General features: G+C 41.2%; 1 protein-coding gene across 1 annotated transcript in view; it reads left to right on the top strand.

Annotated features, from left to right (window-relative positions):
- LOC124156142 (cytospin-A-like) overlaps nt 1-26,474 on the top strand; it is a 526,115-nt gene that overhangs the window by 273,878 nt on the left and 225,763 nt on the right. The window lies entirely within an intron of this gene.

Raw genomic sequence — 26,474 nt, 5'->3', positions numbered from 1 at the left:
TTCAGCGAAGTTCTGTGCACTACATACAGGCATGTGGGACTACGACCCAATTATCCGAACTACATACACTCTGCCTCATCAAATTACTCGCCCATTCGTCTTTTCTTTGTCTTAAATTCCTTCAAATCTTTAATTACTGTACCTGCATTTCATTGTCTAAAGTTTAAATTCGCTGTTGCGAATTTGTCATTTAAAAAAAGATATATATATATTAACAAAAGAAAAAAATCGCAAAAGTTAAAATGGAAATAAACAAGGTGAAACTCAATGGTGAAACAAAAACCCAGTACTGTTCCACAAACTTTTAGTTGCTGTCAACTAGTTTCGACGGCTAAAGCGTCATTGCCGTTTGTCTTGATAATAGTCGACAGCAAATAAAAGTTTGCCATCGTTCCACAAAGTTGATCCAAAATCAGTTGATTTCATTGGGAAAAAACAATCGTAAAAAAATAATTAAAATAACCAATGTTTCCTTTTGTCATGTATTGCAATATTAAAAAAAAACTAATTAGTTTTTAAGTGTCATATTCACGCAAACAACACTACAGACGCCAAAAGAAAATATTCACATGTCAATTATGTACTTTTGTTATCTGACTTGTTGAGGTGAGATTGAAGATGAGAGATTGAAGGTGAGAGAAATACCGGTACATTTTCCCTGTTCGGCGCTGTCATTAAATGAAGGCCAAGTTCTGGAGTGAAATCCTACTATATCAAAAAAAATGAGCAGGAACGCCAGAAGAGGGATTCCCAGAAGAAGCTCGCTGAGATCACTCACTTTTCCCAATCACTCTCTCTCTCTCGACCCCTCTATTTTCGGGAATCAGTCCTTGTGTTAAAATTATAGCATCATATTGGAATTTTCACATTTTGTGGAGTAGACCTTTGTCAACATTTACCTGTATCTTAAGCTTAAGATCATACCAGCTAAGTATTTAGGGAGGCGATTTGAAAATATTTAGTTCTTACTATTTACAGGTATATGGGGACAACTCTAATTTACAGTGAGTGGATCTATCTTAAGTTAGCATAATCACATTGCGTATACGATCTTAATTATCGGAAAAAACAATGTATTTTAAACTGGAGATAATGTTTAAAATATCATAGACTTGGTTGAACTTAAGTTTTTGTAAACTTTCATAAGTTGCAATATTGCTATTGTTCCTTGAACCTCATTATCCCGCCCTGAATCAATCACCTCAGCACTCCTTCGTCCTTCATTATATCCCGCAGCACCTGCTTCCCCTATTTTCTACCTACCATGCCTTATACATACATTGTGTCGTGGCGAATCATTCCATCCACACACGTTCTAAGTTGCTATAGAGGAGGGTGGTAGCTCCCTGGAACTATCGAATAGGAGAATGTGAACGTGAGGGTGGGTGATTGTGTCGCAACGGAAGGTCTCTTCAGCAATGACGAAACATGCATGCGAAATGCTCGGGTGAGATGCAAAAGTTGGACCGGCTCGGAACGCGTCTTAAGAGGGCAGACGGAAAGCGAACCGTTGAGGGACGATGGCCGTAATGGCTGGATGTTTCTCCTCTCTCCGCACGGCTCCAGAAATGATGTCAATAAAGACGGGGATGGATAATTGCCGTCACAATGTGATGTGTAAGTATTGCCCCAAGGGGGTGAGGTGGTCGAAAATTACTCTCCGCTCGTGAACCCCTCGACCTCCACTCGGAGAATGCCCTGGGATCGAAAGGCTATAGTGTTGAAGTTCGTTCGGATGCCATTGCATCATTTGTGAGTGCATTGCGCAGCGTGCCACCAACATAGAATGCTTATTACCTGAGTTATTACGCTATTGTCGAGCCTCATATCGTTGTCCATTTAGAAAGCATCGAGGACCAGTTTCACCTACCTGTGCGTGTGCCTGTTCCTATACGATTGTATCTATGTGTCCAATTCGTTCTCGTTGGAATTACTATTTCTCTATTAAATAAAGAGGCACTGGTGGGAATTCCTCTGTAGCGATCGCGTGAAGAGTGTTCGTCGACTGCGAGATGAATCAGCTCATCCAATTATGTCTTGGACGTTTATTCTCGTGATTATTATTAGCTATCGTTAACATTAATTCATTGTACGTCATCGACCGGGGGCCATCAAAGGTTGGATTTCTGTGCAACAATTTCTGGACAATTCGTTTGAAGCCGCATTTTTATATAGGTTGTTATCGTGATGGAAATAAAATGTAGGCATGTATTTGTACTATTCGAACTATTTATGTTTCAATTATTTATTTATTTCCAACTTCCCCGTAAACAGCACAAGGAGGCCTTTAAAACGGAGGATTAACAAAGCACCACACAAACATCTATGCCCTGAATAAGGACTACCTACCCAGGTGGGATCCGAATCCACGACCTACGGTTTGGCCGGCGAGGACTGTACCCCAGTGCCACCGAGGCCAGCAAATTCCGGCCATTTTCTGGCCTCACGGTGCTATATTGAATGCTGTAATTGAAGTTAAATCACGTCAGTTACCTGAAAATAGCTCTACGGTAGGCTTAAGTAGCTAGAAAGAATTAATGTTAGTAATAAAATAATAGGGTGGTTTCCTATTATTTTTTTACTGCCTAAATCGAAAGATTATTACTCCTGGAGTACGTATTTCACGCTTTTAGATTTTTAAATGACGATATCTATTTTTCGCGATTAAATGAAAAGTGAAAAATTTCAAGCGCGCGAAAACGTGACGCGTAAGTAGGAATGATGGGAAAAAGTCCGTGCGACGCATTTCTGGTTCCCCCTCCCGCCTTGTGAGGTGACCTTGATCGAGGCTCTGAGTGCTGATAGGACGCAGGATGCTTGCGGGTAGCTGAGTACCTTGCTGGCTGGTAGCGCTTGGCTTAATAAAGGTTTATTAATACCTTATCAAACGAAGAAAACTTTCCGACCTTAGCCAGTTTTAATAGGTGATTATTAAGACATGTTTCCCTGAGCTCTGTGCCTCATGCATGCATTGATAACCTCAGACGATGTATAACTCGTATCCTCTCGTGTAGAAACTAGGTCCCTGTGACGTCACGTGGAGTGGAATCGCATGGGCGCCAATCTGGCCTTTTTCAAATAAGGATAAAATTTGACCCTTGCCATTCGTCTAAACTGGGATTTCAAAAACCAAATAATTTGTGTATTATGAATACACTAATGGTGGGTAACGAATCGCAATCAATGCCTTTCGTTTTCTTTGATGAAGGAAACTACCCTATTGTATTATGTCCATTCTCCGTGCCCATTAACCTCGATGGTAGAATACTTTTTCAAAGTATTTGCGAAAATTATTATTTTTTTCAATCGCGTATTCGAGATAAACCTCCTTAGAAATTCAACGTGGGGGTGCGGCTAGTGCGGTGAATCGTGTTAGATGCGTGTTTTCCTTTCGCTCTCTCTCTCTTTCGCGCTGTCGGTGTGGGATACTCAAATGAATGATTTCCTCCCCCGCGTCCTTCCACCACTCTCCCCGTCCCCCGCCTCTCTTTAGCGCGCACCCTCCGTCCCAAATTCCTGCCCCCAAAGTCGTTTGAGGGGGCGTGCGCCTCTCTGTTGCCGCCTCTACCACACACCCATATTGTTGCCACACCGCCCCCCGGGAATTTCACGAAGATCATCGCTGAGTGCTTTTGAGCTAAGTGAGGGATGCCCATTGGTAGATTACTTGTTTGAGTGGCGGTTGAAACGTGAATGGCTGGTCTATAAGAGCCCGTATTAAGAAGTACGTCAATAAAATATTTGGTCCGAGGAATATTTTGAGGAGAGATGAGTAACTGTTGAGACTCATTGAATTCGCGGTGGTTGAAGCCGCGAGCAAAATGCATCTTAAATCTTTCTATTTTTGAAAACATGAATGGAGTTTTAATTGGCCCATGACATCAGCGAAAGCTACGTAAAAATTTATTTTTTTTGTTGCATTTAATTGGTAAGGTTCCTTGAATTTTCTCGGGATAATTTTCAATCGAATTTTACTTTGTGAATGCAGAAGGAGAATATTAAAACCGTTGCTAGAGGGAAGAATTTCATATAAGTGGGGGGTGAGAAGAGGGTTGTATTTATAGGTACAATGAAAGGGTCAATTGTTGAGGAAGTTCAATTTGGTGAGAGGAGACAGTCTCAAAACGAGGCCATAGCGAGGGGGAGATGATCATGGGGTCAAACCCCCGGAATTCTTTGAAAATAGGTGAACCCCCTTCAAGTGAACCTCCCAGAAATACATTTCCCCGTACAAAACTTTCCTGAAATATTTTTTATAGCGGCGGTCACGTCCGTAACCGGTAGAGTTATAAAATGCGTTTTTTTTTAGAAACTCCGGATGTCCTGGGTGGAACGTACATATTTAGCGCCCGTCGTTGTCCAGTTCCCACGTCCACGACGGGTCCTCCGACTATAGCCTGACAAGAACAAGATGCCGGCGTTATCCAGTCTTTGTATCGCCGGGGACAGGGGTGTTTTAGCGTCGCGTCGTTTTGGCCGCCATCTGTCTCATCCTCTGAAGGGATGGACCCCGCTGTTTCCTCTGCTGTGTGTTCCCCGCGGGGCAGTGCAAGTGCTCGAAGATTGATGGCCTTAGAGTCTCTCACTCCAACCGTCATGCCTAAACACCACCTCCCCCTCTTTCCCATTATGCTCAGCGTATTACATCTCTCCTTCGAAGAGCCGCATAAACGCTAGTTCTCCACCAGGTTCCCTGAGGAAAAGCTTCGCGATTGCGATATACCATTTAAATATGTCGTCTCAAACAATTAGTTTTGTAATTGATGCATTTCCATACGAAGACGACTCATGTGTTTTTAATCCGGAAGACACTTCATTTTGATCGGTGTTTCAATGTTGCGTTTTATTCTTTCCATTGGACACACTCGATTTTTGAAGTAGTGTCTTTGAAAGTTTGTCTAATAATTCCGCGAAAATTTTGCTAATATTATTTTATGCCAATTAAATTAAGTACTTAAGTTACAAAATTATTTTTTTAGTTTTGTGAAAATATTAGAGAAGTCTCTCTCTACCGTATGCTTTTCTTTCAAATCTAAATCAAAAACTCCTTTGTAATGTATTTAACTTATGAAGAACGTTGCACGGCTTTATGAAAAGCTTTTCTGTCATGCGATAGGCATTGTAAGTACACAAATCTAGTAACAAAAATGGTTACACAAGCAAAATAATCGATGCCTGCTTGTGTTTGCTTTTTTCAGCTGTGATCTATGATATTCAGGATGCATGGGGAGCAGCCTTGGTTGATACATGAAAAGAAAAGGATTGGGGTTTGCGAATTAACAGGGGGCTGCTACCATTGAGTACGTTTTTGGTATTCGGCTGCGTTTGCAGCCTGTTGATGTCGAAGCATCTCTGTCAATGCAGAGGGCGCCCAAGGAGACTTATACCTCGTTCACGACAATTTAACCTGGCGTAACTGAGGCGTTAACAACTTGATAAGAGCATCTGCTGGTTCTCAATTATTTTAATCAGAGTTTATCGGCTTAGCTGTAGTCACCAGCTGAAAAATTTACCTATTTCTGTATGGATGGACTCAAGCCAGGAAGGTAGTAATGTCTTTGCTGAATATATCACTTATAGTTATAGGTGATTTTAGGTCAAGTTACGGCAAGTTGATAATATTTGGACGGGACCTAAAGATAGATACTAGTAGTAGATGTGATAGGCCATGTCGTTGATTGTAACTGAACCCGAAAACTTACCCAATGGTTCTCCAATACATTTTTTCTACCCAAGATATACAGAATACGAAAATTTTAGACAGGAACAGAAGTGGGGGATGGCTGATGGTTTAAGGTGTCCCGAATATTTGACATGAAGTTCGACTAAGCGAGCGAGATGTTACATTCGATTACCATCCATAGGGCTCGACGCATCGCCTGAGAGAAACATCTGTATTCATCCCCGCCTTACGGCCATTTTCCTTTGGCTGCAATCTGGTGGACGCTCACGCCTTTTGCCTTTGGGTGGCCTATGATCTGATTAATCGTCGGGTGACCAAGTGGAAGGGAAATTTAGTGCCACTGTCGCAATTATTCTTCTTGGCAATAATCGCGAGCGCTCAATGCGTTTTCCTTTTTCGGGCGGCAAGCACGTTACATCCATTACGGCTCATGCATGGGATTGGACAAAAGATAAAATCGTTAAAGAGGATAGCGCTTGACTTCGTGAGTGAAAACTTTTAAGTGAATTCCTCCGTCAGGCGGATATAATTTATTGTCGTTGAAAGCATTTACATATACCAATAAGTACCGACTGTACAGTGAAAAGAATCGGGAGATTGACGTTCAAGCATTTGAGTAATTGCTCGAAACGTGAATCGTGGCTCCTTGCTTTTTGAGTACATTGCAAAAGTACAGCAGGCCATTAAGACCTTAATTTGAGTAAGTGCGTCGTCATAAATAAAAATGAAATAATCTGGTTTCACCCTAAATCTGCATTTATTACCTACCATGGTACCATATTTATGAAGATTACCAATGAGGTTAGGTTAGTTTATTGGGTGCTTACTTTTACCACTATTTGCTCCAGGTGAATTGTTATGCCTGAAAAAGTTCCCTATCTTCATCATAATTAATAATTTGATTTTGTTTCGAAGTTGCGTAATATCCTCTGTCGGAATGTTTTACCTAAGTTAGATAATTTCTTCTAGAATTAAAACGATTTCCGTTATTTCTTTTAGGACCAAAATTAAGATGTTTTGAAGCGAAAGGGCATCAGTTATGATTACTTAACTGACATTCAAATATCAAAAATCCATGTATGCTCATTTGCTTCAGAAAATCCGTATTTTTGCGTGAAACGTTGTATTAAAAAAAATTCGCGTCTGCCTGAAAAATTTTGGAGTATGTTAAATTGACCCTTGTGAAATTGTTAAATCTTGTTTTTCAAATAGGAAAATTTTACCTCGGTATTTTCTCAGCTGTCCATTCTGAAAATGTTTGAGACGAAGGCCTAAGGCCTACTTTTACTGCCCGGGAAATTTCAAAATGATTGTTCAGTTTCAAATGTGTATATTGCTAAAAAGACGAAATCCGATCGGTCGAGAGAAATTGATATGTCGTTTGAACTTATTGAGGAAGATCCTTCTCCACCGCCGTAACGGTAGTCATCAAACCCTCAATAAATTAATATCCTACCGGTGGAATTTCTCCTTGAGTCGAAATAACATTTTACAATTAATTTCGATGCAATAAAATCATTCTTGGGCGTAATGTTTATCCCTCAGCGTTCGTAAATGACTTGCCTGCGCCACCAAGTGGATAATGATTTTTTTGGCATCCACGAAAACTTTTCAACGATATCATACTTGAATCAATTGGTTATCTGGAATGATGAAAATTTCAACTATTGGAAAAAAATATAACCTTGTGAAGTTGAATAACCATTGAGTAGTGTAATGATTGTTGCTGTCTTGGTCATGAAGTTTTTCGAGAAGTCTTTATAACTTAATTTTCTGTGATAACCTTGTGGAATGGAATATTAACAGTGATTCATGAGTTAAATCGAAACTTGAAACTTGTTCGTGGTGGAAGGGCTCCATATTATCAATAGCAGACACTTTGTTACTTCCACAAAATATTAATAAAAATTTCTACTTTAGAACCGGTTTTTATATTAACCGGTCATTTAGTAGAAATTTTTATAAATATTTTGTGGAGGTAACTAAGTGTCTGCTATTGAAAATGTGATTCATTAGGTGTAAAATATTATACATGAACGATATTGGCAGATAATGACGAGAGTTTATAGAGAGAGATTATGACTACCTTTGATCGGATTCGGTGGTGGGGGGTAAAGTCCTAGCCTATCAAATCGCAGGCCGCGGGTTTGGGTCCCGGCGGGGTAGTTTGCTTCTGTTCAGGGCACGGGTCTTAGCGATCGTTTGTTGTTATTTGTTGAGACCCCCATCATAAAAAGCCATATGGTGCTCTTTTCGGGGAAGTAAAGATGAAGGAATAAATGAATATCCTAAATGTTTCAAGGCGACGCGACGTCACAAGTTTTTAAGCGAGCTATACGCCACGAATGAAAGACGAAATACGACGAGAGGAGTGATGCGTCCTCTTAACTGCCTGTTCTGCCATCCGGTCCTTTTAAAAGATGCCTATGCAAATGTCGGGGCTGCAAGCCGCACGGTGACTCTCGAGAAAATAAAGTTTAAATGGAAGAGAAAAAAAACAGTCGTCGCTCGTGCTCCCGTAATCGTTGGGGGCATATATTTTTTTCGGGCGGAGTCATTGGCAGGGACGTAGAGTTCTGGCTGACTGCCTTGAGTGTCCCGTGTGTGTGTTTTTGTAAATTCTCGCGTGGGCTGGAATTTCCCCCTCCCATCGAGTGCGTGGGTTGATTACGCTCTTCAGCCTCTCCTCCCCCCTCTCACTTTCGCTCCTATTTCCCTCCCTCCCCTCCCTCTTTTCCCCCTAGCAGACCCTTCTCATCCAACAATCGAGAGAACTGACACCTGCCCCATGTAACTACTATGAGAGTCAAGGCCGGTGACTAGAAAAAATTGCAATAAATAATACTTCACAAATTATCTTTGTTATATCCTCCTCGGTCCTGGAGTATTGTATACAATACATCGCCGATTGGATTTTTTCACCGCTTGGCAAAATGAAATGTCTTTATTGGAACTAGTTCCGTGCGTCCTGCCTTATGACAGAATCATAAAGAAGCATGATTCATAGAAAAACCTAATGTTGTTTGCTAACATCTAATTAACCAGGACTATGTAGATGTTTTCCGGGACTGTGGAGGATATTCCACTCGGTATTTATTAAAAAGATTGAGAGGTTAAAATGACAAGTTATTTTTACCTCTTGATATTTGTAATAAATACCGAGTGGAATATAGCTACAACAAGTCCTTATTACCTCTTACATCCTTAAAGTGAAGTGGACGGAAAGGAAGAAGAACGAAGAAGAACTGGGCATGGTGGGTGAAGAGAGGTAGCTTCTTAATGAGAATTGGAGGAGACAGAAGGTATGAATGGAACGAGTACTTAGCGGGGAAGGGATGTTGACAACGTTGCTAGAGGGTAGAATGTTAGGAAAACGAGAGAGAGAGGAAGGAAGAGAATAGGATTTATAGATAGAATGAAAGGGAGTAGGCATTATTGCGATTAGAAGAGGGAAGTCCATGAGGGGAGACTGCCGGAATACTTCGTGTATCTCCATAGAAACCTACCGTAATCGGTAGAATACGTTAATAATAATAATAATCATTATATACATTATCAAGAGGTGAAAAGAACAACCTCTTGATAATGACCTGTTAGAAATTTAGAAAACGGTATTTTTTTATACAACAAAGTTTGGATCAAAGTTTACAACAAAGTCGGATATAACAAAGTTTGTTTTTGGATCTATCATATCATTAGTTCACGAAGAAAACTCGCGAACCACTATGGAAAAGTCATCGAGGCATCTAAGAAACAACGAAATGCAATTTCAATACAGTGTGTGGTAGTTTTCAGTTATTTCTGCATGAGTGTGATAGATGGTGGTAATGTTTTTTTCCAAAAAGCTAATTTTTCTTGCTTACTTTAATTTTAATTGCCTATTTTTATTTTTCACTAATTTTATATATTAATCAGCATTTACCAAGAAAAGGAGTCCAGACTGAACGCGGTTCCGTGATTGCCGTAACTGAAATCTATATTGAAACCACATGACTTTTGTACAAATGGTATACCCCTTAATAGAGGTTGAAATACAGTGAATTTCAGTAAATGACTTCTATATTATGTATTTTTGAGAATAGTATTCAATTCTAGTCAATTTTTCATCGGCAGCATGGCCAATGCAACGTGCTTTAGCCAAAAAATTATGTAGCGTAAGTAAATAAGACACATGTTTTGTGGAATTCATCTGAGTTATACAATATCAATGGATATGATGTCTTGCTAATACTGATACATTAAGGAAATGATGAGAAACAAATAAAGGAAGGCAGCCAAGTAGTAAATTGTATCAACAAATATCAGTCACCCATCTTTATTCATCATGTCATCATTGCAGTAAATAGCAGTCATTTAAACATGGTTATGTACTGATATGTGTGTTTCAATAATCTCGCCCTTTTTCGAGCGATTAATTCGAGATGGAAGGTTAAATTTTCTGTAATATGTAATTTTAATTAATTAAGCGTAGATACAATTTGTATCTCCAATTGCCTGTAACCCTGCCGTCGACTAATTAATCGAAGTCCTGGTTTTTTATGCATAGTTGTGAGTAGGTTTGTTTTGGGGAATGCTCTTTTCTTGAGTTTCGGCGAATTTTAATTCATTCCCATGGGAAACACATTGAATGAACCTCCTACGTGCTTCTCAGCTGCTACACTGATGGCTGTCAAGCTGTGTTGGTTTGTGGTTTTCAGCTTCGTCTCCTCTCATGAATGTTTGATGGGACCCTTTACTGGGACGACCGTCGGCTTAATTCGGCCACGTCACTTGGCTCCATCTCTTCAAGGATCGTTTAAGCCTTTGCTTTAAGCTTGATCTCGTTTTAAAGCGCGGGGCGCCTTTTAAGGGGGATGGGAGACTTGGGTGTCCCGTCGCCAAGGCCACCGCTCAGCGAAACACTCGTGAAATGTTGATTGCTCCTCTTGAGACCCTCCAGCGAGGGAATCCAACTCGTCGTAAATCAATCCACGATTATTACAATGGCGGATTATTACACTGTTGAGGCAGTGTCTTAGGGTATAGGTGTCTTCCAGAGTGTACATAAGAGTAGCAAATTTCTTTCTTCTTTACTGTCTTCAAGACCTATGTTCCAAGACACTGAATCAACGTTAAACGTAGAGTTCAAGCGAAAGAAAAGAAACTCAATAGAAGATTCTGCAGTCGGCGTCTAGATGGTATGCCACCGCGCGTTTAAATGGGCTTACAAAAGTTGCCGGCAGCGACGCTGACAGTAGAGTGATCCGAATTTCTCGGGAAAATACGTATAAATAGGCCTTTTAACCGAAATTTATAGTCTAGGAGATATTTTATATCGTATATTCATTACTTTTCAACGCTATCCTTCGCTATTGCAATATTCCATTCCAAGCGTTAGGGATAAAATGGATCGCTCTGTGTTCATCACTGCGGACATTTTCGAATGTCGATTTTAAAGTGACCGAAGGGATAGGTTTAATAAAGCTCATTGGGAAATGAATGGGGCCCCGGCTTTTTAGTACCCTTGCATGTTTGTGTGATGTGTGGGCCTTTGACATGCATAATCATCTATGTTTGTGACCCCACGCAACGAAATTATTTGTCTCTTAGTTAATAACTCGTTTTGCAGTTTGCATCCGCTAACAAAGCTTTTTTTATCCAAACGAAATATTTTTGCTATAAGTCTCATACTTGCCCTATATATTCCCTAAAAAATTGTTCGCTTGCGGTAAACGAACAGCTTTTCATGTATCAAAAGATGACTGCGATTAGCGACAGCGTACATAACTCTTCATATGTTCCCTATCTGTTTTTATTAAGACAACAATCAATTGTTGTTTTTTTTACTGATTCAAGACATCTTGCGGCCAATGTGCGTAGCAATAAAATGCATTTGTAGGATGTAAGTGGATATCAACGTGTGAAATATTCGGATGCGAATATTTTGTGAGGAATAGTCGTTTTTTAATCCATTTTTCGTAGGTATTGTTCATTCCTCAATCGGGTATGATATAGGTAATCCAGTTGATCATGGTGATTGTGGTTGTTATTAATTGTGGGTAGATCATGTGCAGAATAATAAATATTAACAGTTATTTAAATGTTCTCAATTATGTAGAGGAACCAGGGTCTTAAGTTATAAATTTAACATTTTAATGAAATATTAGGGATTTTCCGAAGTCTTGTTAGATCTGTGTTCAGAATGAGCGTATCAAAGAACGGTTTTGTTACAAGGCACTCAGTTTTGCCTTTTACGTTACTGCTGCGGTATGTACCCTTTCTGTTACTACTGCACTAAAATAAAAAAAGGCTTTCAAATCGATATTTAGCCTATAACAATGCAGACATGAATTGAAGGGGTGACGAGCTAAGGGGACCAAGTGGTGTCTTAAAATAGAGTTAGGTACAGTAATGACGTAATATAGAAAACCAACGATATCAACTAGATTTTTACAACTTTTTTTTAGACAACTTAATTTCAGCATATTACAGAGACTCACTCGTATCTCTTGGCAATCATGTTTTTGTGTATTTCTTCTATACATTTCTGTACGTAACTCTGTTTAGAAAAATATCATTTGTACCTCTTGGCATCTCACCCCCTTAATAAGGATGCTGTGATTATTTGTTGCTTTTCGTTGAGTCGTTACTCGCACCCCAACATGAGTGCAGGCAATTTTTTTGCCGACCAATTGTGAACAGACACCGAGCCGACAGCATGCCCTGCCGGCCGCTGGTGACGCCGCCGGCCGGGGAAACTAATTGAGGGAGTGGCGGAGGAAAGCGATATCGACGTCGAGGCGATAGGACGTCGCGCTGTCTGTCGCGCTAAGGAACGGGCCGTGGCCGGCACGCGTCTGGCCGTGGGCGGTGAGAGTGTCCGTGAGGGAAGGACTCCCTCGGACACCCGCGAGGGCAGACGGCCGGCGTCGGCAGCGGCCGTGCCACTTCTGTCGCCTTCGATCGAAAGGGAAAACACACGAGGAGGGGATCCAAGTCGGCGTGTGCTGTTCTCTCGGTTGCGAGGACCCTGTCGGAGCCGATTAAATTCGTATAAATCATGGCGAAACTTCGGTGGCGCAGGAGGAATTCGTTTTAAATCTTTTTCTCCATTATGTCATACCTATATGTGTTTAATATTAATGCCACTTTGGAGTCTTGAGGGAAAAGAAATCTTATCGATACTTTTGATAAAAAGGCACTTAAAAATTGATACTTCAATGAATATTTTATAGTGGTGCGGAGGCTTCCGCGGTGATTAAATTGATTTTTTTCTGGTTAATGCCGCGTTGACTCATTTTGGTGGACGACAGTTTCGGTCGAATTCCCGCTCCCGTAATCCGATTTTGGACTCGAACACGGGAGCTGGAATGCTCCCGAAACTGTTGTCCACCAAATTGGGTAAACGCGGGATTAGCCTGAGAAACAATTATCAAAATTTCATACTATTATGGACTATACCGATTGTAACAGAATTTACGTGGATCACAAGTCGACAATCCGAAGAATGGTCAGGGATATCTCTCTACTCCGCGCTCCTTTCAAATTACTTTTTCACATTTACTTATTTCTTATATATATACAATAAGAAATAAGTAAATGTGAAAAAGTAATTTGAAAGGAGCGCGGAGTAGAGAGATATCCCTGACCATTCTTCGGATTGTCGACTTGTGATCCACGTAAATTCTGTTACAATCAGTAGAGTCCATAATAGTATGAAATTTTTATAATTGTTTCTTAATACCCTTAATAACTTGTCCAATGTAACTTACTCGTGACTGACAATGTAACTCTTCCTGTCCACTAGTCCTTCGATTATTGTATCCATCAGGTCATCACGCCTCGTAATTTGGCCTATTTTCGTTAGATGTTATAGTAAGGGGGATCGGGTTGGTGTGGTGGCTTGAGTGTTGGCTTACCACCCGGCGGGCTCTGGTTCAAATCCCGGCGGTGGCAGAGAATTTGCAGTGACTGCCCGATCCCTGCGTGAATGTTGTGAGGAGGACATTTCAAGCGCAACACTCCGTCCGTCGGATGGGACGTTAAGCCGTGGTCCCCTTGGCGCCTTTCGTTAAGAGCAGGCTATTGCCGACGCCGGGTTTCTCTTCACCCTTCATACCCATCACTTCCCTCATGGCGCAAATGACCTCAGCTGTCGGTCGCCACCTCCAAACACCAAACCATACCATTTTATCGTAATTTAGGACAATTTCCGCTTACACCGTTTCAGATATACCGCCGGCTAGCACGCGGTCGTGTCTTCAATTAATTGATAAAGATTTTCATGCATGACCGCACGAAATACATAATTACTTGGATTCATCGTTGTGATTTGGTTATCTTTTATTGAGCGGAAATATGTAAGTGTGAGTGAGGTTAACTTGCACAATAGCAACAATGTAGTGTTGGGGTATTTTTCTCTAAAATCTATCAGTCTGGCGTATTGCTGTCGACACATGCAAGCTGAGGAGTTACCGGCGTTAATTTTAAAAATACAGAGATTATAATTGCTATTTTTTTTAAATCCAGTGTCGTAGCTATAAAATAAAAACAAGCCATGTCAAACATCCTATTGAAAAGTTTGACTTTTGGCCAGAGTTCAGACCAAATTCAGAGCAAGATTGAAATCCGATTTCACGTAATGGGTCCTATGGATTTGATTGGCTGATTATGACGAATGTATTTGTTTTCACGTTCTTCATTTCGATTGAAAATTTTATTTCCAGAAAAATTCCTTTCTCACTAAGGTGTGGTATCAGGTATTCAGTAATATCTATTAATAAATATTTTTCTTGCTAACCTACCTTAATTGGTATAATACTATAGTTATAATAATAACGTTTTACATTTCCCATGATGATACTTAATTTTTGGTGTCAACGTTGGCCTCGGCCCCTGGTGACTGCGCAGCCACCGTGAGCGTCCAAGCAATTACCTTGAGGTTTTACCAGACCTCGCAGTAGAATGTTTTGGCAGCGAGACGCAGATAGGAGGGTGGGTGGTGTCGTGGTTCGCGATGGGCGGTTGGCGGTCAATCAATCGCTTTGTCCACCGCCAGCCGGCGCTTCGATCGATGGCGGCTCGTCGCGACGGTTCTCTCAGACGTGAACCCTCTTCCCTCTCCCTTCACCTCGCCCTGTTACTAAGTGATGCTATTTATTCCATAGGATCACCTCCCACTCTCACCTTATCCTCCACACCTGCAAATAATTCTTTTTTGTCGATTCAAAAGATTTCCACTTAAATCGGTCTTTATAATAGTAATTAATTTCTAGAATTCATCACAGAATTTCCGGATTATGATGAGGTTTAAGCATTGTTGCAATGAAATTCAATTGAAAATCAAACTCACTTCGCATTAATGGACGATTTTTAGACTTACCTGTAACTGCGAGCTGAAACGAAATGCTTGAAACTGATCCATTTGGCTCTTGTGAAACTTTTATTTTCCAAATGAACTCACCTGCTCTAAGGTTCGGTTTTGTATTGATGTTTAATTTTTTCATCGAAGGAAACGTTGAATTTACCTTTTCATGCTTGTGTAACGCTGCGGCTGTATTTTCTGTCTGGAAACAAAATAAATGCACTTTTTTCTCTAGCGTGACACCTGCAATTGGGGATACCGGAGGGTTTATTTTAGGATTTTTCACCCTAATGAACGAACTGCTTACTCTAGTTTGATATTGAACGACCAAACCCGACTGCATCAGCATAGTAAGTACTTCGAAATAACACCAGATCATGGATAATTATCGTTGCATATCGTTGCTTCCGTTGCTACTGACGTCGATCAGTACAAAGTAGGTCGATAATATTCTTCAGTTCATTAAGCTCTCCGGCACATAGCTAAAATATTATAATCAATTGACACGGGGAGAAATTTTATTCTTCCCAATTGCAAGGCAAATAAGATGAAAATAATGCTAAGATTTGTTTGGGATGATGGCTTAGGTCTTTTGAACGCCTTTAGCGAAGAATTCCCTAAATCTTCTTTCCAATGTTCCTCCACTCCAGTATGAATTGATGGGGTCATTCCTTATTAGATGCATAATTATCTAGGGCACAAAAGTAATCAAACGAGAGTCGAGAGACTATAATAAACAGTGAAATATCCTGACATAGATCCTACCATTTCTCGAAGATAAAAATAGTGCCAAGATTCGTGATGGGGTAGGGAGAGAGTACTTGTCGTTCATTTGGCGTTCCTTGCTATGTGCCCTGACTTCCTCCAAGGGAGTCGCATCCATGCTTCCTCTCACGACTTCGCCGTTGTTTTGCGCTTCCGCGGTCCTCGCTTGTTCCCTTCGCGGGCACAGAGGAAGTGTCGCTGAACTCGGAACCGGAAGTTTGTCGGACTCTGTCGTACGCTTGCCGATCATCGCACGTATCACGATGTTACAAACGGGACTTTTTCAGTCATGGAACGCTCTCGGTAAAACTCAATGAGATACTAACAAAATGGCTTTCTTCAGGGGCGCAGCTAGGAATAAAGGCTAGGGGGGTTTCAGGCGCAACTAATACCCGACAGGGTAAGCGGGAGGTGCGGGGGGCCTCCGTCAGAGAAAAATTAAGATAAATGGCTCAAAATGATGAGTTTTACGGCCTTCTGAAGGATATTTTGTTAATCCTCACACTATTCTATAAGCAATATAAATCCAATTAAGTAAAATTGATTTAACTTAAAAATTTCTCTGAGCTCTAGGGGGAGGGGGTTTATCCCCTAAACCCCACCCCCCTCGCTGCGCCACTGGCTTTCTTCACCATCCGAGAGAATTCATACCTTGTCGCCCTAATTGTGTGATCATTCAAGATTATCTTCGACATTAGTAGTAATGATAATTTTAATTTTCTCATAGCATCAGCACTCTCCTGATCCTTCGGTATGAAAAGTAACGTAAAGAACTCGTACTCCACCTATATTGAGTTTGCTCGAATCCTTTCTGCATGTCCGCTGATGGGATATGACTGAAGCCGTGTCTATATCATTATACCGTTTGGTTTTTAAATAATCAGCCATATCTCTTCAACAATTTATTGGTTTCCCATTTTTGGAAGGGCATTCTACACGTATTTCGAGTCTTAATATGCTGGGCTTCGTTTTCGGGATTAAATTCGAGTACTTATGAGGACGAAAGAAGGCTCGAAGCATTCAGGTGTGGGTGTGGCGAAGAATGGAGAAGGTGAAGTGGACGGAGAGGAGGAGGAACGACGAAGTGCTGGACATGGTGGGTGAGCAGAGGCAGCTTTTAGATGAGATACGGAGGAGACAGAAGGTATGGATGGAACGAGTACTTAGAGGGGATGGGATGTTGAAAACAGTGTTAGAGGGAAGAATGTTAGGTAAACGAGGGAGGGGAAGGAAATGAATAGGATTTTTGGATAGAATGAAAGGTAGTAGGTCTTATTGTGCACTGAAGAGGGATGCGCATGATGTACGGGGAGGCTCCAGGATTCCTTCTCAAGCACTCCATGGAGACCTACCTTAATCGGTAGAATACTTTTAGTAATAATAATCGCCTACGAAACCGACAATTAAAATTTATATGGTACGTTGGTATTGGTGGGATTTAATAATCATTTATGGTTAATTTATCAATAAGTATTTATCTGTTGATAAATCTAGGTTATTAGGAAGACCCTTTCTTTTTGTTAGTTGTACTATTTGCAAATATCGCGTTACGATTCATTTATTGGCCGACTGGATGAACTATATTTACAGCAATGGCATCTATATCGAACTAATTTTGTTAAAAGATAATGCCCATAGCCCATAGTATAATTTTTTTTATCTTGGTTTTATCTCATTGTGTTCCTGTTCTCTTTATTCCGTTCGGTTTGCTGCTTTTACAAGTAATAGACTAGGAACCCCTAGAGACTCGGAGGCCATCTGACAGGATTATTGCTAGAGCACCGTAGAACAGATATCTTTCCGGGCGATACGAACAGCATCGTCTTGGTACCGCACTGCATATCTAGTAGTGTCCGAAACAAGTGATAAAATAAGAGAAATATATAGTCGAATTGTAAACGTTGTATTTCAAGTCGTTTTTTGTGTAATAAAGGAGATTCTTGGGCAAATTCTTAATAAATTACAGTTCGAACTCAGGGAGTCGAATCTCTCGCAGCGCCCGCCTAAATATTTTTTTGAATTCTCGCACAAGTTAACGGCTGGCGTTCTTACACCTCCCGCCCTACCTTACCCTCCAATAGAGTTGGGTTGTAGGTGTATATTCCTGCCTCGTTTTGTGCTATTCATTTCGACTCTGAGACTTGATGTCTTTGGCCCTCAACAATCGTTACTGTGTTTTGTTTCCGAGAAATAATTAGTCCTATTCTTGAAAGAGAATGAAAGAATGGGCGCGGGAACGAGGTTATTCGGAGTGTCGATAAAAAAAGAAAACAATTCTTTTGATCGATTGATGATGATCGCTCGGCAGCAACATGGATAAAAAAATCTCGAGGTTCAATTTGGAGAGCGAGTGATTGCAAGGATGGCAGTCATCAGTGCGAAGGAGACTCTAATATATGAACGAAGAAAAAAAAGAACGTCGTACTCTGCAATTATTCTCCCTTCTCGCGCCTAATGACAAAGGGGAGTAAGACGTTGAAGAGAGCAATGTAATAATGGGTGCGAGTGTGTAGGCCCGTAGTATCTTAGCTTAGCATGTATTAGAATTTTATTTGTTTTTAATTCAGCGCCCTAATGGATTTTATTTACTTTTTTAACGGTCTTTTTGGTGGTCGTCTATGGCCGAAGCACGCACATTAATTGTTATACAGTGGAACTTGGTTATAACGTCATCAAAGGGACCGGAAGATTTTTAACGTTATATCCGAGTGACGTTATAAAAAAAGCAGCCTTAAATCTGAGTGAAAGAACAAAGTAAAAACGCAAATGTTCTGCTATATACAACACTGTTTATTGAAATCTACTCGTACATTGGAATATGTATAATAAAAAAATGTTAGTAAAAAAATGATATTCACTTCTGCAAGTGGTTTCTATGAACTTTGGGACATAATACAATCACACTACCACTTTTGCAACCTAAGAACCTCAAAATTTTTGACGCTATACCCGAGCGTCGCAACATTTGTTGACGATATAAACGGGTTTTCGTACAACATGAAATGTTCAATTTTGGCTGGTCTGTATAAAATGTGACGTTAAACCCGAGTTGACGTTACAGCCGATGCCGTTATAACCAAGTTCCACTGTATTTTCGTGGGGATATCTTTGGTATTTAACTAATGTAATCATAGTACGAGTACAGTTGCCTCACCTTACTTCAGTCTGCATTTCATTTAGTTAGTATCTCAATGTGCCACGTCGATCCCCGAAACAGTCGATGATGGTTTCGATAAATTGGAGCATAATACGCAGTGCGACTGCGTGCCTATATCTCGGTATGGGAGTCGGCGACTTGATTGGCGGCGAAGGTCTTTCTCAGTGGGGGGTCCGGCCTAACAAATGCCTCAACCACCTCGTGGACCTCCCCGCAGTCTCCGCCGCCCTTATTAATGCGATTCGTCTCGACACACGGGGCCAATCCATCCATTTCGCGCGCGACGAAATTACAGAGCCCCGCGAAGCGCACCGCCCCCGATCCGGGTGCCATTGTGGGTGGCGCCACCTTCGGAGCCGTGATTTCGAGCCTTAAGGGCGATCGCGGTAGTTCCAAAGCCGGCCGCCGAGGCAGCAGAGGCGCTATCATTACGAGCGTTCGGGCGCCGCTGTTTGATTGCCGCATCTTCGCCTTCATTTCCCGTCCCCCATCCACCCTCATCACCTTCCCTTGTTTTAGAGCCACGCCTGCAACCCCTCTGGTATTCTTTCTCTTTCTCCCGCGTCACCGTCTGCTCTTGTTTGTGAGTCACCCTCAGGGGGTGCGTTTTCGCTTGGCGCCAAGGTGGCGTCATCTCTTTGAGCATCCCCCCCGGACTTAAATAAATTATCACTGAGTAGCAATTATAATTTGCGTAAATAGTGGCTATTCTCTTAACAGAGTGACCGCGCGCCTTTTGCATTGTGTGCATCGAAATACATTTGTGACACATACTCGAGAGTAAGTATGTATTTAATGAAAATATTAAGAATTCGTTTGAAATAAAATCTGTCATATGGCTCTGTGTATGAATTTTGATTAGAATATTGTCATTTTATTGATAAGTGCTAAAATATTCACTCACAATTTTTCAAGCATTAAAGTATTCGCTCGAGTAGACGTCCCGTGTGTTGAGTGGAGCAATGGTTCTGAGATTCATGGTAGCGGGATAAATATTAAGTTATTAATTGAGAGTTGGGTATGAGAATTTAGTACGTGAAATATTTTCAGGGAATGTCGTCTATATATTTTCATCGAGGGAATAACTCGATCATCGTCGACGTTTCTATTCCCAATTTGGTAATTATCCTCAGGACTTCCATGTGATAAATTTTTTAGTTGAAAGACTTGAAGAAGGTCAAAGAAATATTAGAAGTATCAGGTAATATCGGCTGTTCATATAAATGCTCTATGGCTTCTTCCATTAAGACTTAATCTGTTCTGTGGCACCTTATTAAACTCTGTTTCCTTTATTCCACTTATTAAACTATTATCAAGAAATAACCTGTACATTAATTATTTTTTCGTTGCATTGTGACATTTCATCTGATGCGGAGTTTTCGGATGTTGGAAACTGTATGAATTGCTGTTATGAATCAATCATCATCGTCTGTTGTAACGAGATGACGATTGTTGGTAGCAACGTTAATTGCAGAGCTTTCCGTGTGGAGCCCTTGCATATCTGACTTAAAAAGTCGACAGATGGTATACGAGTCGCATGTTTGCTCCACTTATTTCGAATAATTGGTCGAAGAGTTGTGGATTTTCCCTGCGGCGACAACTAAAGCAGTTTCCTCATCGCATTCAGCATCGCAATCGTCGGATTGAAGTCTTGATTTGCGTACAAATGAATCGTCGAAAGGTCTCCCAGCTCCCGGAGAAGGCAAAAACGGGGCAGATATCATAGAGAGTGCTGATGGCCAGCGGGCGGATAATCCTCTGCAGAATTATGCGCGGAGATTCCCTGATCGCCTTGATTAGGGCTTCGGGAGACCGTTAGGCCGGGTGAGTGTTGGGCAGCCACTGACGATCCCTCCCCCGTTAGCGGCGAAGGTTTTTTCTTCCGTCACAGCCTCCATGTCACGCCTTTCGCGTCGGCAAAGCTCTCATCCATCACGGACAAGAGAGAGAGAGAGAGAAAAGCACCTCCCGGATGTGATTTTCCCCGTCTCAACATTTTAATTTTTTAGGGCGTCCATTAATTACGTGAGATGATTTTGGCGATTTTTTGTACCTCCCCCCCTCCTTTTCCCCCTTTAGTGAGATACCGTGAAATTTGCCTCGATCCCCTCCATCTCTAACCTCTGGAAGGATTCGTTTTTAGACGAGGAACGAGGACAGAATTGGAGCAAACTTAGAGGGGTCCATGAATTAGGCGAGGTGAATGTCGCGATTTTTGGACCCCTCCTACCCCCTTAGTGAGATATCGTGAGTTTTGGCTCGACCCCCTCGAAAATTTCAAGATGTTATAGTTTTAAACGAGTAATTCATTGAAAAAGTATTTCTGTTTCTATAGGAATTGCCTTATTCTCTTACATTAATATTAGAATTTAATTTTTTTCTGCTTAAATTCGTAGGAAATTGTCCCTTCTAGTTAATATTTTTCCATTTCTACGGTGGCTCAAACGTATTACGCTTCGTCTGTCTTGGAAGCATTCGTCCTTTTCTGCGTTTTGTTTTACTCGAGTGTGTCGTAATCTGCGTGCGGCGTTCATTTTTAATGAGATGAAGCTCTGTTTAGTAATCACTTTATTGCGTGGGTCTTTACCATCCTCGCTCCGCTTCTCTCGGCACCCTTTGGCCCGGAAAAGCTCCGTCGGCCGTGAATGCGCGGTCTCTGCTCGTTTCCGGATGGAAATATTTGCTAACGAAGCGGAGGCTTTGCTGTGCAGTCGCAAGTAGATGAGTGGGAATCGTTCCTTGGTAGCGGTTACGGGGCTGGAGTCCCCCCTGATAGCTACGGGTTAGGAACTAGTATCGCTGGAATGTGATGCACATCATAGTATCCGGATTTTTGACTCTTGTAGTTAATCCTTGCACCAAGCAGAATAACATGTGGTTGGCGTATGCTGCTTTTAGCATTTCCAAGCGTGCATTTTCATGGCGAAAGTGTGTTTTTATGCAATGATACTTAAAAGAAACGCTCTTACAAAGTTCGTTATTACAAACCTTCAGTTTTTCGGTCCCGAGTACTTCATAATAACTAGAGTTTACTCTAATCAATTAACACTATGAGAACAAATATTAAAAGAGGACGTCGATTTTTCTCCTCGAATAACTCGAGACTAAGATCGGAAAACGGATATATTTATTTTTCAAACTATAATAATCGACAATAATATAAAATTGATGAAAGAGACCATTTAAATTGATTATCTTGGAAACACTTTTGGCGTCAGGGTAAATTTGGTCTTTCTCGGAGGTGGGCGCTAAATGCCGTTTGGGCACGTTTTCTCATTTGAGGACGCGTTCGCCGTGGTGTCAAACTATAACAATTGGCATTGATAAAAAATTGTTCATAGAGACCATTTTTATTGTTAATCCAGTAAATGCTTTCGGCGACAGAGAAAATTGACCGTTTATGGAGGTGGCCGTGGTGGCTATGTTTCACCCTACTTAAATTGCGTTCGCAATGGTGTCAAATTATGACAATCGAAAAAAAGAAAACATTGGTCAAGGAGAACGTGTATATTTTTGGAGTTCCCCATGATAGCTACGGGTTAGTAGCTAAGAACGCTGGATTATGATACCAATCGGTGTGCCCGGATTTTTGGTTCAAGTTCATTAGCCATAGTTAATCCTTGAACCAAGCACAATACCCTGCGGTTTACGCGTGCTCTTTATCATATTCCATTTCAAATCGTACATTTCCTTGGCGGAAAGGTCCAGGCCGTCAATTTTTCTCCTGGAATAGCTCGAGAATTCAGATTTTAAAAATCGAAAAATACGTATATCTTTCTGGCGAAATCTTCTCTGGTTCTCCAATGAGTGAATTGCTTGCTGGCAGACTTTTCGGTTGCTACATCTGCCATCGTTCTCAGGGAATCTGCCCCGAGGATCATGTCCTGAGAAGGATGCTAGAGGCAGCGATCGAAACTTCGGCTTGCAAGCGACTCGCCCGGCGGGAAACCCGAGATGATTTCACCAGTGTCATACGACGGGAAGGAACAAAATCACATTGCAGATATCTTTATTATTCAAACTATGACAATCGAAAGTACGTGTATAAAATTGATGCAGGAGACCTTTTATATTGCTTATCCGATAAATCCTTTCGGCGACAGGAGAAATTTGGTCGTTCATGGAGGTGGCCGCTTAAAAGAAAAGTCTGCCAGCAAGCAATTCACTCGGTGGAAAACCCGAAAAGACTTCACCAGAAAGATATCTCTATCTATAGGTTTTTAAAATCTGAATTCTCGAGCTATTCTAGGAGAAAAATTGACGGCCTGAACCTTTTCGCTAAGGAAATGTACGATTTGAAATGGAACATGATCAAGAGCACGCGTGAACCGCAGGGTATTGTGTTTGTTTGAAGGATTAACTATGTCTCATGCCGTTTGGGAATATTTCTCTCTGTTTGAGGACGCTTTTGCCGTGGTGTCGGCCGCAGGCGCCGGAATCTTTAATCGGGCACGGCGTCTGGAGCGCGTGGGTGGGCCCCGCCCTCCTCTTCCCCTGAACACGTACCCACGCCCCTCGCCACGGGGGATCAGACGCCCCTCCCCCTGCTCTCTCCTGCCTCGGGAAAGGTGGGGGGAGGGGTCGCTTCCGCCCCTCCAACAACTATGCAAATGGACCATTGTCGCCGTTGTCTTGTCTGCCTCACTCGTGGGTGGGAGTGGCCGGCGAGAGATCAGGTGCCCCTTAATGGCTTATCTCCCCGCCGACCGCTTTGATTTTATCCCCAATCACTTAAACTATCTTCTATCTCGCTCTTTTCCCTTCCTGCCGCAAACGAGCGATTCCTCTCCGATATGCAAAATACCTTATATCCTTTTCCTACCGTCGCAGCACTTTGATCCATATTTTTTTTTATTCTTCCAGGCTCTTTTTGCCAGCAGCGTGCGGAAAAGCCCTCGGAGTTTTTTCGTAATATCGACGTCCTGCCGATTGTTATCTCGCTTTCAGTTTAGTGCGTGCTCAGAAATTGGAACGTTTCGGTCGAGGATATCTTGGGGTTCTAGCTGGTGTGCCGTGACTAAAGTTCTGGATTCCCTTTTGTTTTGTTTCTAATTCTCGCTCATTTTATTCCTATATAACTTATTATAAATGATGGCATTCCTTGTGCTTCGAAATTTCCGTGGAATTCACATGTTTGCGGTGTTCACGTATTTATAGTTACCTATCACTGTGAATTCGAATCAGTTAATCGGGGAAATGTTGAGTCGAAGTGTTGGTAATTGAATATACTTCCTACATTCAATACTGTCTAACACTCCCCTGGTCATTCCATGGCTATTGTATAGGAGTCAACTTAAGTATGTCGACTCCCATACAATATCCATGTCGAAATTTTGCATTCGAGGATTTCTAAGGTAGTAGTGTCATAATTTTATATGCTTGCAAATGTCCACCGGAGTGTACTCCATCCATTGAAAATTTCGGGTAGATATCTCAATTATTATGGAGGTGATACGTCACTAAAGACGACCAATTTAGCGTAAGTTATACGTCCCGTTAAGCATTTTCTCTTCCTCTAAATAACCAATCAAAATCGAAAGGCTTTCTCATGTTTTTTAGCCATCTCGCTTACTCTTCCGGGATATATCTTTCTGCCGAATCCCAATTTCTTGGCCTTGGTGGGTTATATTTTTTACATCCCTCCCGGCCCTAGGCTGTGGCGGTGAACTCGATTGAAGTGATAATCGAGGAGAAGAGCTCCGCAGCCATAAAAATGTCTGATTAAGCCCCGTTTTTCCTGACTCCCCACTCCACATCGTCCCTCCCTCTCGATAAATCATTCGGAATTGCCCTCGCGGATTTGAGATCGGAGCGATGGAAGTTGGCGAAAAGAGTACGGGGAAACCCAGATAGCACCCGTAAATGGTGTTGGCATGCAGCAGCCCTATCCTGTTCCATCTACTGCACTTCGTCTTCACTCTGCGAGCCAAATTTTCCTCACACCCCAATCTTATCCCCTTGCGGGTGAAATTCGCCCTCTACGGCACGCTCAACTCAGTATGGTGGTATGACCGTCGCCACGTACCGATCACAGGATCGGCTGAAATAGGATTAGGCACTTAAATAATGATATAAGAATAACTTTATTTTCCTCATGCATTTATTCAATGAGAATCTAGATTTCGACGAGGCTCGTCATCATCAGGAGTAGGGGAAACTAAATTTCCTTGAGGAGCAGAAGTGGCGCCACGAACTTTGTCTTAATTTTTTAAAAAAAGTGACTGATAGAATTAGTAATAGAAGATATGGAATATATAATCCCTCAAACTTAGGGAGATAGTTTTGGAAAGGAAAGTGATGGGGCAATAGATTTTATGGAGGATTGTCTTCTATTACTTGTGTATCTGATGATGACGAGCCTTATTGAAATCAAGGTCGTCTCGTAAAAATCAATGTAAAAACATAGTTATTCTTATAATTTATCATTAAGTTGTCATTCATGATAAAATAGAGTAACACCGTCACTGTAACTACTCCTCAGGTCATTTCCAATTTAAAATCTGGAAAATTCCAATCTTATAATAGTGCCTCAATAAAATGCATTGCTCAGTCTCGGCCTTGTCGCATTTTGCCATTTCAGGGACGTAGTATTCATTTAGAACTTTCGTTACTTTCATCAAATTTTCAGGGTACGTTGTATAGACGTATGTTAAATATTCAACTATATTTCAAAATGTAATAATTTTTCTGAGAAAAAACGGGATAAAATTTTATATGTAGGAAAGTTTTTGTATTGCTGGGTCAACTTTACGTACCCTGAGGATTTCAAGGTGCCTGCAAACATTTTTAACGAGTAGTAAGCCAAGAAAAAATAACGCTCGAACGAATGGTGTGTCCGTATTGTCAAGGATGCGTCCCGAAATTGATCGGTGATACCGAAATTCAGACTGAATTACAATGCGAGGAAAACATTTTCTTTGCTGAATTCTTCTCCCATGCATTTCATTAATGGAGCCTATTGCTCTAAGGTCCTTCCATAGTGGCAAAGTCTTCTCTTCACTCGGTGTTGGGGTATCGTCATTCTATTGTACTGTGTTACGTGCTGAATTTGGCTTTTCAGTATTTCGATCAATCGAATTATTACCGTTGCATTATCAGGCAATCGACTGAAAACTTTCTGGGTATTCTTTTTAGTTTTAATAATTCGATATACTTCAGATAGTGAAAACTAAAGTAACCCCTGTTTGAAAACTGAAACTCAAATTAATGGAATGAAAAAACTTAGTTGTATTCCACCATTTTAATTTAATGGTGGAATATTAATAATTTGAAGTTAAATAAATTGGTGGAATACAAAATTTTTTTTCATTTCATTAAGTGATTAACCACTAAGCAGAGCCTAAGACCATAGAGGTGACTGAAACTCAAATTTTCCGTTTCTTTCCCGACGCGGAAACTGCCTCTTGCCGAAATGGCACGGCATCGTAAGGTACGCATGCTTCTTATTCGTCGCGAATTTGCATATAGATTTTTCAATAATGGCAAGCGAAAATATTAATGAATTTATAACCGCGCTAGCAATAAAA

Source organism: Ischnura elegans, chromosome 3 (genome assembly GCF_921293095.1).
Source record: "Ischnura elegans chromosome 3, ioIscEleg1.1, whole genome shotgun sequence".
In the NCBI taxonomy this organism is placed as follows: Eukaryota; Metazoa; Arthropoda; class Insecta; order Odonata; family Coenagrionidae; genus Ischnura; species Ischnura elegans.
Note: the sequence above shows the minus strand (reverse complement) of the source record. Positions and strands in the feature narration are given on the sequence as shown.